Source organism: Zingiber officinale, chromosome 10B (genome assembly GCF_018446385.1).
Source record: "Zingiber officinale cultivar Zhangliang chromosome 10B, Zo_v1.1, whole genome shotgun sequence".
In the NCBI taxonomy this organism is placed as follows: domain Eukaryota; kingdom Viridiplantae; phylum Streptophyta; class Magnoliopsida; order Zingiberales; family Zingiberaceae; genus Zingiber; species Zingiber officinale.
In genome coordinates, this window is record NC_056005.1 from 24,186,062 (window position 1) to 24,200,588 (window position 14,527).

The 14,527-nt window shown below is 37.8% G+C and overlaps 1 non-coding gene across 1 annotated transcript; it reads right to left on the reverse strand.

The window, feature by feature from the left end:
* Positions 1 to 6,909: 6,909 nt before the first annotated feature.
* On the reverse strand, positions 6,910 to 7,015 carry LOC122030686. Its single transcript, XR_006125547.1, has one exon. It is a non-coding gene; the product is annotated as a small nucleolar RNA R71 (small nucleolar RNA).
* Positions 7,016 to 14,527: the final 7,512 nt, after the last annotated feature.

Here is a 14,527-nt window from a genome sequence, read left to right on the forward strand (position 1 = left end):
AATATAGGATCGACACATGTAAAATTCTATTTTTGTCGTGGATCGATGCTTATGAGGCATGGTAATTTTGGAGCACCAGAGGCGCAACGGAATAAGAAGCAAGATGGATGCGACGATTCGACCCGATGGCGGTGGGTAAAGATGGCAGCAGCTAGGGTTGGAGCACACGGAGGACAGTGATGGAAAAAGGTCATAATAGTTGGAAAATAATTTCTAAATTTATTGCTTTTTATTTACTGTATGTGTGTGCATGTGATATATGCTAGCATATGTTAAAATTCCTCACTTTAAATAACTAAGTGGGAGAGGGATTTATTTTAATAAATTCCACGGTCTCCATTATTAGTTTGTAAGTGATGCAAACAAATTTGCGTGTTGGCTTTAAGTGGCTTCCACCATATCGGATGAGTTTGTTTGCGGATCACTAGATCAAACTTCCATTTAGGATGACTATAGGAAATTAATTAAGAGCGTGTGATCTTCCCCATCGGAAGGGGCACAATCTTATTAATGGACTTAGTGTCAAGTAATGGTATACACTTAGGTACGTCTAATAGTATCCTCCCCATCGGAGTCGCTGCTATTATTTGTGTGACCAAAGGAAAACCAACTATTAATTTGTCAAAAAGATTAGTTGACAAGATAATAAAATTAAAACCCCCTCTTACAAATGTCGAGTTTTTGTATACGTCCATACTATCGTGGCATGCAAAATTCACGGTGTATGAGGTAATTTTATTTGTCAGGATAATAATAAAATTAATGGGAAAAACTCCTCTTACAAATGTTTGGTTTTGTATATGTCCACACTATCGTGGCATACAAAATTCATGGTGTTTGAGGTAATTTTATTTGTCATAAAGGTTTATTGACAAGATAATTAATGGGTAAAATCTTCCTCTTACAAATGTTCGAATTTGTATACGTCCACACTATCGTGGCATGCAAAATTCCCGGTGTTTGAGGTGTTGGTGAATTTAAATAATATTATTTGAGGAATCAATGTTATTTAAAGTTCAAAGTTTTGACCAAAATATTTGATCAGAGATAAACCAACTATTAATTTTATTTGTCATGAAGTTAGGATGACGAGATATTAAAATTAATGGATAAAATCTCCTTTTTGAATTTGTATACGTCCACACTATTGTGGCATACAAAATTCTTGGGGATTTTAAAGTGTTGGTCTTGACCAAATATTTTTGTGATTCTTAGGATTTTAAATGTTTGTCAATCCCCTAGTTGTTATACTATAGAAAAGACTTAGTAGTCCCAATTATAATGATAGGATTTGGGCATTAAGGTAGACTGTCTTCTTAGAATTGAGAACAATATAGGTGTATTTAATTCATTAGTTGTTGAAACATGTTTAGTGGTATCATCTACCAGTACCTGGAGTGTAGATACAGTTGCCACTAATCATGTCTGTAATTCATTGCAGGGTTCCAGGAAACCCGACAGCTATATGAAAAGGAAAACACCGTCTATATGGGCACTACTACAAAAGTAGCAGTTGTTGCAGTGGGAGATGTTTATCCTCTGATAGGAATAAAATATGGATTTTCAGAAATTGTCTTTACGTACTGAGTTTATAAAGAACCTGTTTCGGTTTCTAAACTATTAAAGAATAGATATTCTGTCTATTTTGATAACAAACTTGTTATCAAGAAAAATAGGGAAGTTATCTGTTCTGGTACGTTGATTGACAATTTATAATCCAATAACTCCCACGATGCAATAAATGGAAATTAATAACACATTTTCTAACTTTAATAAGAGAAAGTAACCTTTGGAAATGAACCGATCATATTTTTGGCATCTAAGGCTAGGTTATATTAACTTGAGTAGGATTCAAAGGATAATAACCAATGAACTCTTGGGTTCATTGGTAGTGGAAATCTTTCCAACCTACGAGTCTTATTTGGAAGGAAAAATAACCAAGAAGCTTTTAAGTCTAAGGGGTATGGAGCCAAAGATATGTTGGAATTGGTTCATTCTAATTTGTGTAGACCTTTGACTATCCTGGCAAGAGGTTGTTTCAAATATTTCGTCTCTTTTATAGATGACTATTCGAGATAAGGATACATTTACTTGACGCGCCACAAGTCTAAGTGCTTTGATTAGTTCAAAGAGTACTAAGTTGATGTGGAGTAACGTCAATGTAAAAGTATCAAGACACTACGGTGAAATATTAGTAACGAGTACCTCTTAGGAGAGTTTAGGAGTCATTTATCAGAAGTCGGGATTTAATCCTAACTAATTGCACTTGGTACACCCCAATAGAATGGTGTAGTAGAAAGAAGGTATAAGGCTCTTATGGAATAATTAGATCGATGATGAGTTATTTAGAAAATTACCAAATTCATTTTAAGGATATACACTAGAAACGAAAGTGAACATAGTACCTTCTAAGTCAGAACTCTCTACTCCTATAGAATTACAGAATGAGCGTATGCCTAGTCTGAAATATATTCGGATTTGGATGGTCTAGCACATGAGAGACATTGATAAGTTGAACATGAGTTCACTTGTTTGTGAGTTATCCTAGAAAAATGAAAAGAGGTTTATAGTCCTTAAAATCAGAAGGTCATTGTTGGCACCAATGCCCGATTTTAGAAAAGGACTATACTATGAACCATAATCCCATGAGCAAAAATTGTTCTTAAGGAAATTAAAGGACACGCCTAATCTAGTACCAACTATACAAGATGAAATATCACAAGAAACTGTAACACGTATCACAAATGATACACAATTGCAAAAAGTGTCTCGTCGTAGTAGGAGGGTTGTTAGGCAACCTAAAAGATTCATGTTTTGGGAGTCTTTGAACTTGATCCCTGGTGGACATGAACCTGATCCCCGGACATATGACGAAGCACTCCAAGATAAAGATGCAACATCTTTGCAAAGAACAATGAATACAGAATTAGAATATATGTATTCTAATAAAGTCTGGGAGCTTGTAGAACCACCAAATGGTGTAAAAGCCATTGGGTGAAAATAAGTCTACAATAGGAAAAGAGGGATAGACAGGAAGGTGGAAACTTTCAAAGCAAGGCTTGTTGGAAAAGGAAACTTTTTCACCTGTAGCCATGCTCAAGTCTATCCGGATTCTTTTATCTATTACTTCTCATATGGACTATGAGATTTAGCAAATGGATGTCAAGACAGCTTTCCTTAATGGAAGTCTTGAAGAAAACATCCATATATAGCAACAAGAAGGGTTCATTGCAAAGAGCAAAGAGCATCTTGTGTGTAAGCTCAATCAGTCTATGGACTGAAGTAAAGCTTCAAGGTCTTGGAACATCTAGTTTAATAAAGTAATCCAGACCTATGGATTTATTTAATAACCGAATGAGTCTTGTGTATACAAGAAGTGTGATGGAAACGTGGTGGTATTTCTTGTAATATACGTAGATAATATTTTTGGTAGTTGGAAACAATATCAAAGTGTTGTCAGAAGTAAGGTTATGGTTGTCCAAACAATTCGATATGAAGGACTTGGGAGAATGCATATATTCTTGGGATCAAAGTAATAAGGGATCGCAAGAAAAGAATATTTTACTTATCCCAAGCTTCATATATCGAAACAATCCTTGCTCGTTTTAAGCATGCAAAACTCCAAGAAAGGTTACTTACCTTTTCAGCATGGAGTAGCTTTATCTAAAGAGATGTCTCCGAAGACATCAAAGGAGATAGAGGAAATGAAGGCAATTCCTTATGCTTCGGCTGTCGGAAGCCTAATGTATGCTATGCACGAGATTAGAATTCTATTTTGCCTAGGGCATAGTTAGCAGATATTAAAGTAACCCTGGACAAGGACATTGGATTGCGGTAAAGCATATATTGAAGTATCTTAGAGGCACTAGAGATTATATACTAGCTTACAAGGCAGATGATTTGGTCCCTGTGGGTTGCACGAATTTTGACTTCCAATCAGATAGGGACAATAGTAAGTCGACCTCGGGGTTTTGTGTTTACTTTAGGAGGTGAAGTCATAATTATGGAAGAGTGATAAGCAAAGGTATTTTTTCAGACTCAACCATAGAAGCTAATTAAGTGGCAGCCTTTGAGGCAGTCATAGAAGTTGTATGGCTCAGATACTTCATGATGGACTTAGACATGTTTTTTGGTTTGCCCAAAAATTATTACAATTTATTGTAATAATAATGGTGTAGTAGCAAACTCGAAGAAACCATAAGTCCATAAGGCAAGTAAACACAATAGAGCGCAAGTACCACCCAATACGAGAAATCGTATAAACGAGGAGAAGTTGTTGCTGCCTAGATTGCATCAGGTGATGACCTATAGATCCTTTCACTAAGGTCCTTAAGGCAAGAGCTTTTGATGGGCATGTTGAAGGGTTGTGAATCAGATGTATGGCAGCATTTATGACAGCATAGTCTTTTAGTATAAGTGGGAGTTTGTTAGAGTGTATACTAAAAGCCTAGCTTTTGTATAAACATTTATTTAGAAATAAAGAATTACAGTGTTCAATATCTACATTTATTTGTTAAATGTAATTTGTTCAATTAATTTATATAGTAGACAACATGGTTGATGTGCGTAGATTATATACTCTTTTATGCATGTTTTTAGGCACATTTACATACTTTGAGCATGCTTGATCTATGCACTTTTATATTTCCAGCTTTCCTTTTAGCATATTTACTCTTTTGGTTCGAAGATATGCTTTTTGTGCATTTTCTGTACACAGGAGTCGAAATTGGTGAAGATTATGCGTCCTCGGGCAAGCTTGGAAGGAATTGAAGGGAGAGAGCATCAGGCCGTGTACCACACACGGCCGTGTAGTTTTAACAGGAAGGGAAGAGGACATGGCCATGTGAATCTCACACGGCCGTGTCTTGATTTGAAGAAATTAGAGCGGATGCCTTACATGGCCGTGTAGATCTACACGGTCGTGTGAGGTTTCCAGAGGCCAAGCAGGTGGTGGCCGTGTGCACCACACGCCCGTGTAGCATTTCCAGAGAACAGAAGGGTCCTGGCCGTGTGAGTCACACGGCCATGCAGCTTTGGCAGAGAAGGAACTGGACATGGCCGTGTGAATCTCACACGGCCGTGTCATGGGGCCGTGTGGCGCCCGATTTCCTCCTCTATTTAAACCCTCCTTCATGAATTGAAAGGGGATCTCTCCCCCTTTGGGAGAAGGCAAGATTTGGTGGTTTCCTCCCATTCTTGGGAGGATTTCTTGGCGATTCGAGGGGAGTTCTTGACGATTTCGACTCCGGAGCGAGGATTGGATCCGAAGACGAGGCTTCTTCGTAGATAAGTTTTCTCTTTCCCCCTTTTCTTGGTTTCTTGGATTGGGGATTTAAGAAATGGTTGTAATCTTTATTTCTTCGGGTATTCTTCCTTGATTTATGGAGTAGATCTTGTATTCTAGGATTAACGGAGTATTTGTATGATGGATTGATGTAATCTCTTATGGATTTGCCATTTTCTTGTTTCAATGACATTGTCTTGCTTGTATCAATTAGATCTTGAATGATTAATGATGATTTGTGCTTAATTCTCATTCTTGATTGATTGTTTGGATTTCTTGTGGACTTTGTAAAGATAAACTCTCACTCGATCATCCGAGGGATCCACGTGACAGGTGCAAGTCCGTGTAAGGACGTTTGAGAGATAATCTTGAAGAGGAAATAGGAATATTCAAGAGAGTAGGATGGATCTTATGATTAGTTTCTTGTATTTTGATAGATTAATAAGTTGTGGTCTTCTATGTTGATATCCGAGGAAGGCATAGTAATAGGTGCGCTTCTGTTTAAGGACAACGTAGGTTCACGTCTAATTGATCATATTTAGATACATTTCTCAGTCCTTAACCGGTTATCTATTGTAAGAGAGAACCGGCAACTTTTTACAAGTGTTTGGCAATTGAGGGATAAGAATTGGTGAACCATTTACATTCAAGAAATCTTACAAAGAAACCGAAACTCCTAGAATCTCCCTTTATCATAACCCAAAACACTAAACTCTTGTTTGTTGATCTTTAATATTAGATTTGTTTACCATCACTTTGCATATGAAACAATTGGATAGTTGTTTAGCTAATTCGCATTGAGACATTTCTAGTGCTTATTCCAGTCCCTGTGGATACGATAATCTTTTATATTACTTGCGACATTTCCGTACACTTACGGAGCGTAACAAGTTTTTGGCGCCGTTGCCAGGGACTGCGCAATAACATTAGGAATTATCAATTGAGTTAGACTAAACATAACATTTGTTTTCCTTTCATATTGCATAGTTGTAACTAATCATTAGATTCCTGTTTTTACTTTCTTGTATAACTTTTACTTCTTGTTAATTCTTTTTGTACAAATTCAATTCTGCATTTTTGATTCTTTTATTTTTTTTCTTTTTCCGTTGAATTATTATTTTCTATCTTGTTTTTGTGTATGCGAAGATCTAACTTTGCAGGGGAATTCTTTCCTTTTGACCCTGAGATTGACAGAACTTTCCATAAAAGAAGAATTCTGCAAAGGCAAATTGAAGAACAGGAACATTTGAACATGGCGAATAGACCACTCAAGGATTATGCTGCACCTTATGCAAGAGGTTTTTGATCTAGTATTTCAAGACCTTCAGTGGAAGCTAATAACTTTGAGATCAAACCCGCAATTATATCTATGGTGCAGCAGAACCAATTTGGTGGAGGGCCTCATGAAGACCCCAATCAACACTTAGAGGTCTTTTATGAAATATGTGGTACCATGAAAATGAATGGAGTTCCTTCAGAAGCAGTTAGATTATTATTATTTGGGTTTTCTTTAAGAGATAGGGCAAAACAATGGCTGAATTCTTTGGCCCCTAATAGCATCACCACTTGGGAGCAGTGTGAGCAACAATTTCTTGATAAATTCTATCCACCAAGCAAAACAGCTCATATGAGGAATTTAATTGCAAGCTTCAAGCAAACTGACTTAGAATCTCTTTTTGAAGCATGGGATAGATATAATAGTATGCTCAGACAATGCCCACATCATGGGTTGGAAAGATGGTTAGTGTTGCACACTTTTTATAATGGTATCAACTATCATACCAAAGTGTCCCTTGATTCAGCTGCTGGAGGGGCACTTATGAATAAAAGTTTAGTTGAAGCTGAAGAAATTATTGACAGTGTAGCACGAAATCATCATCAATGGGCAAATGAAAGAAGTGGTGGCTATTCTTCTGTAAACCCAACAATTAAAGCATCAGGGAAGTTTGATGTAGATGCAGTCACTCTTTTGTCTGCAAAATTGGACGCTCTTACAAAGAAATTTGAGAATATGGGGACTAGTGCTAATATGGTCAATGCTATTAGTACATCTTGTGAAGTATGTGGGAGTTCAGAGCACTCAAATGACTCATGTCCATTGGGAGCTATCACTGCACAAATCAATCAACTGGAACAATGTGATGCAATCATGAGTTACAATCAAAGGCAGAACAACCCATACTCAAATACTTATAACCCTGGATGGAAGAGCCATCCCAATTTTTCTTACAGAAATAATCAAGATCAAGGACCATCTATGGGGGCAAGACCAAATTTTCAAGCTGGGCAACAAAATTTTCAACATCTATCTTCTCAAGGCTTACCAAAGTCAAATATTGAAAAGATGCTTGAAGAAATTATCTCAAGTCAGAATGAAATGAAGCAAGATTTAGCAAAGCTCATTCAGAGAATGGATAATTCTGAAAAACATCAAAAGATCCAGGATAGTCAAATTGCCCAACTAGCTTCCTCATCATCCAGAGCACCAGGACAACTTCCAGGAAAACCTGATGTGAATCCTATGGAGCATTGCAATAGAATTGAGCTTAGGAGCGGACGAACCTTGGGAGACTCCCAAGTGACTGCTCCAAAAGGGATACAAAAAGAAGAAGAGCTCTCTCCTCTTATACCAAATCAGATTCAAGCTAATGAGGAGAGTACCATTGAGGTTGAAGAGACTCTCCCACTGAACCATCAGAGCAAAGCTGTCCCTTTTCCTCAGAGACTTACAATGCTCAAGAAAGATGAAGAATTTGGCAAGTTTTTAGAAAAAGTTAAGGAAATTTGTGTAGAGGTACCTCTTATTGATGTTATTCTTCAAATGCCTAGATTTGCCAAATTCCTGAAGGATCTCATGTCAAACAAGAGAAGAAGAGGAGAGGTTGAGACCATTGCGCTTAGTGAGGAATGTAGTGCTATTTTGGAGAAGAACACTTCCCCAAAACTAAAGGACCCAGGGAGCTTTTATATTCCTTGCAACATAGGAAAAGAATTTTTTGAAAAAGCTTTTTGTGATTTGGGGGTACCCCTTGGGTATTATAGAAGATGTGCCAGTAGAGGTGGATGAGAATGTTATTCCCACAGATTTTGTCGTGTTGGACATGGAAGAGGACCCCAGGATTCCTATCATATTAGGAAGACATTTCCTTGCTACAGCTGGAGCTATAATTGATGTAAAAAATCATAAGCTTTCTTTGGTAATTGGTAAGGAAAGGTTGGAATATGATTTATCTAATATCTCTAACCATGTCTCGTCTCTTTTAAATGCTTGTAGCAGGACAAGCATTTATAAACTTGAGGAATGGAATTTCCATCCTCATGGAAGGCCACCAAATGAAGGAGACAATGTGGTGGAAGATGTTGGGAGAAGATCTCCCAACAAAAACGAAAAGTATATCTGTCCTCCAAGGGCGAGGAAAAGAAGTGAATGATCAAGTTTGGTCGAGCTAAAGACCTTAAACAAGCGCTTCTTGGGAGGCAACCCAAGGGTTCTTTTAGTTAGTTTTGATTTGTATTTTAATTTCTTTTAGTTTGATGCATTCTTTTGATTTTGTTTTCAGGTTAGGTGCAAAATAGAGCCCGGCCGTGTGCTATACACGGCCAGGCAAAGGTTGTCATCCAGACACGGCCGTGTAGGATCTCTCGAGGAGAAAAAGGTCTAGGCCGTGTCCCAAACACGGCCGTGCAAAGAATTCCGAGAAGAAAGATGGAGAGGCCGTGTCCCAGACACGGCCGTGCGAAGGCCGTGTGGATCTGCACGGCCCGTGTAGGAGAGTTATTAAAGTCTTCTTTCTACCTTACACGGCCAGATCTTGGCCGTGTCCCGCACACCCCCAACTCTCCAAAACATCTCTTTCTCTCCCAATCTCTAAAAAACTCCTCTCTAATCTCTCAAGATCTCTTAGATCCGGATTCTCCTCCTCTCTAAGACTTGGACTTTTTGTTCTCCTAACCTAAGATCTTTACTCTTTGAAGTTTTGTTCTTTGAGTTCCATTTTTCCAACCCTAGATAATTCTTCCCCTATCTAAACTCATCAAGATGTCCAACATTTTGAAGAAACTTCGCAAAGGAGGTGGTGGATCCAGTGGAGACAAAGAGAAGGAGCCATCAAGGGACAAAGGAAAACAACCAGTGAAGGGCAAAGGCAAAAGGACTTCACGCAACGAAGGTAATGACAATGAATTCAATATTGTGTTTAAAAATGATGATCAAGTAACTAGATTTGCAATTCTTGTTAATAGAAAGATAGTGTGTACTAGATATATGGACCCAACTGTTCTTGATATGCTTAGAATTAGGGAAGATGTAGATTTGATGATTGGGTTTTTGGATTGGAGTGATATTATGTACACACATTTGCCTACATATCCTCGTCTTGTTTTGGAATTTTTAAGTTCATTGGATGTCCATTTTACTAATGAAGATGATTATTTTGGAAAAATCTCATTTAGACTAATGAATCAAGAATTTCTATGGGCATTTAGTAACTTTAATTCTTGTTTTGGATTAACCACCGGTAGCCCTCGTAGGTTTGATCCAAGGTTTAATTGGAATCATTTTTGGAATGCAATAACTGGGTTAGATCAACCTTATGAGCCTTCAAGAGCTAAGGCCTCCCGTATGCAAAACCCCATCTTTAGGTATCTACATAGTCATGAGTAAAACTATTTTTGGTAGGGGAGAGAGTGATGGGGTGGTTAAAAAGATAGAGCTTTATGCTTTATGGGCTATGCTTTATAAGGTTGAATTTGATTCTGGTTTTCATTTTGTTCAAACCTTATTAAGATCTGCTAGGGCATCATCGGGATCAATTGTTTTTGGTGGTTTGATTACCCGAATAGCTTATAATTTAAATCTTGATGTTGATGGGTTGGAAATAATTCATGGTAATGACATGATTGACATTGATGCATGTCTTGCTATGAAAATGATCGTTCGGGATGAGAATGGTTTCGCGTTTCTTAGGAGGAGTGGTTCTCCTTTACCCTTTCCTTTTCCTGAACGAACTACTATTCGTAACCCGGCTAATTGGGTAATTTCTGAGTTAGATTTTGAGGATAACCCTTCTATACCTGGAGACACTGAGCCACATCATGAGCCCTCGTCATCTGGACACCCGCAGCCTTCTAGTTTTATGGAGCCTGCTAGGCATTCTTTTGCATATGACACGGGATCTTCTAGGTTTGATTTTTCATATTTTCGTACGTCTCTAGAATCACTTCATGAGAAGCAAGATGCCCAACAAAAAATGTTGGAGGGGCGCTTCTCTTTATCTGATGATCAGTTTAGGGAGGTACAAAATCATTTTCAGTTTACGAGAAATTTTCAAGGTCAAGTGGCTGAGTTTGTGCAGGATTATGATACTGATCAGGCTAGGATGAGAGATTTTATGCAGAGCATGATGCTTACTAGCCAACAAGTAGATGCTTTATATGAGTATCATAGATCCTTGGGTGAGATTCCAAGTTTTCCTAGTTTTCCTATTGGCCAACCACGTCGTAGACCTCCTTTCCCTCGTCCACCTCCACCTCCTCCACCATATTGATTTCATCGGGACGATGAAAAGTTTAAGTCTGGGGGGGGGTGTCATGTAGTTTTTAGTTTTTGTTAGTTTTTCATGTTGGTTCTTATTTTCATTGCTTGTTGCTTTATTTTGCTTGTTTTTTGAAATAATCATGGCTTTTGAGAACATTAAATCTTCACTTATATGCTTTCTTGGATTCAAGTCAAATGTTAGCACGATTATTGTCTTGATTCATGATGTTCGAATGATGCTAGTAGTAAACTTTGTGTAGTTCTTTTTTCTATCTTGGGAAGGATTAATAAGCTAAAAATCTTATGGTGATGAGTTTTAGTTTTGGTTCAACCTTAAGGATTTTATCTTCACTACACTTGTGCTTGATGCTTGAATAGTTGATGTCATTGAAATAGTCATGATTCATCTTGTTTGCTTAGTACTTGGTTTCCATGGTGATTTCTCAACTTTCATTTTGGTTACTGGATGAGGCTCAAATCATTAAAGCTCATTTGGAAAAATCAAAATATCCCAACATGTGTGCTAAAAGTACATTTGTGAATAAGTTTTGCACAATGCAAACACTTGAATAAAAAAAAAAAAAAGGGATATAAAAAACAGTTGTCATGAGTGGAATCTAGCAAGTCACCCCTTTGAGACCGAGTTAGGTTACTGGGGAAATGACTGCTTAGATTCCCTTGAGATTGAGCACACCTTTGAGACCTTGGGTTAGTTGAGAAATATGAACCAAGTGAATGGTGAGTAAGTGCCTATCACTGGTTACTTGTCTTTTACTAGAAACATTAGGAATTCAAATTTGATGACGACTTGACTAGGACATGGATTGAAACTTGAAGGGTGTTGAGTTACTTTTACACTGTGCACAAGATTCTTATGCTTGAACCATACTTTACTTGTTTCCATGATCACGCTTGTTAATGAAACTTTTTGATAGAGTTAGGAAAGTGCACTAGGTTTTATGAATGTGTTGTAGAACATATGAATTTAGACTGCAGCATTTTGCTTGAGGACAAGCAAAGGTTTAAGTCTGGGGTGTGATGTGCGTAGATTATATACTCTTTTATGCATGTTTTTACGCACATTTACATACTTTGAGCATGCTTGATCTATGCACTTTTATATTTCTAGCTTTCCTTTTAGCATATTTACTCTTTTAGTTCAGAGATCTGCTTTTTGTTCATTTTCTGTACACAGGAGTCGAAATTGGTGAAGATTATGCGTCCTCGGGCAAGCTTGGAAGGAATTGAAGGGAGAGAGCATCAGGCCGTGTACCACACACGGCCGTGTAGTTTTAACAGGAAGGGAAGAGGACATGGCCGTGTGAATCTCACACGGCCGTGTCTTGATTTGAAGAAATTAGAGCAGATGCCTTACATGGCCGTGTAGATCTACACGGCCGTGTGAGGTTTCCAGAGGCCAAGCAGGTGGTGGCCGTGTGCACCACACGCCCGTGTAGCATTTCCAGAGAACAGAAGGGTCCTGGCCGTGTGAGTCACACGGCCGTGCAACTTTGGCAGAGAAGGAACTGGACATGGCCGTGTGAATCTCACACGACCGTGTCATGGGGCCGTGTGGCGCCTGATTTCTTCCTCTATTTAAACCCTCCTTCATGAATTGAAAGGGGATCTCTCCCCCTTTGGGAGAAGGCAAGATTTGGTGGTTTCCTCCCATTCTTGGGAGGATTTCTGGGCGATTCGAGGGGAGTTCTTGACGATTTCGACTCCGGAGCGAGGATTGGATTCGAAGACGAGGCTTCTTCGTAGATAAGTTTTCTCTTTCCTCCTTTTCTTGGTTTCTTGGATTGGGGATTTAAGAAATGCTTGTAATCTTTATTTCTTCGGGTATTCTTCCTCAATTCATGGAGTAGATCTTGTATTCTAGGATTAAGGGAGTATTTGTATGATGGATTGATGTAATCTCTTATGGATTTATCATTTTCTTGTTTCAATGACATTGTCTTGCTTGTATCAATTAGATCTTGAATGATTAATGGTGATTTGTGCTTAATTCTCATTCTTGATTGATTGTTTGGATTTCTTGTGGACTTTGTAAAGATAAACTCTCACTCGATCATCCGAGGGATCCACGTGACAGGTGCAAGCCCGTGTAAGGACGTTTGAGAGATAATCTTGAAGAGGAAATAGGAATATTCAAGAGAGTAGGATGGATCTTATGATTAGTTTCTTGTATCTTGATAGATTAATAAGTTGTGGGCTTCTATGTTGATATCCGAGGAAGGCATAGTAATAGGTGCGCTTCTGTGTAAGGACAACGTAGGTTCACGTCTAATTGATCATATTTAGATACATTTCTCAGTCCTTAGCCGGTTATCTATTGCAAGAGAGAACCGACAACTTTCTACAAGTGTTTGGCAATTGAGGGATAAGAATTGGTGAACCATTTACATTCAAGAAATCTTACAAAGAAACCGAAACTCCTAGAATCTCCCTTTATCATAACCCAAAACACTAAACTCTTGTTTGTTGATCTTTAATATTAGATTTCTTTACCTTCACTTTGCATTTGAAACAATTGGATAGTTGTTTAGCTAATTCGCATTGAGACATTTCTAGTGCTTATTCCAGTCCCTGTGGATACGATAATCTTTTATATTACTTGCGACATTTCCGTACACTTGCGGAGCGTAACAATGGTATGTGGTGTCACATACAGAAGATCATGTTGTCGGTTCTTTATAAGTTATAAACAGTTGCTCGCGACTAAGATGGAAAGGAACAAACCGTTGAAATAGTCGTAGTGTAATTAAGTATTAGTTTATCTTTGTTAGAGTGTATACTAAAAGCCTAGCTTTTGGTATAAATATTTATCTAGAAATAAGAATCACATTGGTCAAATGTCTACATTTATGATAAATGTAGTTGCTCAATTAATTTATATTGTAGATAACATGGTGTGTGGTGTCACATACAGAAGATCATGTTATCAGTTCCTTATAAATTATAAACAGTAGCTCACGACCAAGATGGAAAGAAACAAACCATTGGAAGGTCGTAGTGTAATTAGGTATTAGTTTATCTTAACTATATAATTACACTAGTACACTTAGAGTGTATTGAGTAGGACCATTTGAGGTCGTTCCTTTTATACTGACTTTATAAAGGAACAAAGACCTCAGTTATTATGGAAGTGTGTGCTCTTAATCCTAATATAATAACAATCACATATATTTGATATTTATTTCTTTAATTTATCAATGGGTGAGATTTAGTTCGATGAATCAATAAGCCCGATAAGTTGGGAAATGATATCACTTATAGTGTGTGTTGTTGTTTATAGAAGGAAACTGTGTCCTAGTAATCTAGGTTGAGAATGTCCCCAAGAAGAGCTCATAAGGATTGTCATGTTAAACCCTGCAGGTGGACTTAGTCCGACATGACGATGAAGTTGAGTGGTACTACTCTTGGAGCTAGATATTAATTAAGTGAGTTGTCAGTAACTTACTTAATTAGTGGACATTTGTTATCTTAAACACAGGGAGACTAACACACTTATGATAAGAAGGAGCCAAAAATGTAATTTGGGATTGGTGCGGTAGTTCAATAATAGTTCTCTAGTGGAATGAATTATTATTGATAAAATTAAGTTGTGTGTTCGGGGCGAGCACGGGATGCTTAATTTTATCGGGAGACCAAAACCAATTCCTCCTCTCGGTCCCTATCGTAGCCTCTTAATTATAGAGTACTAT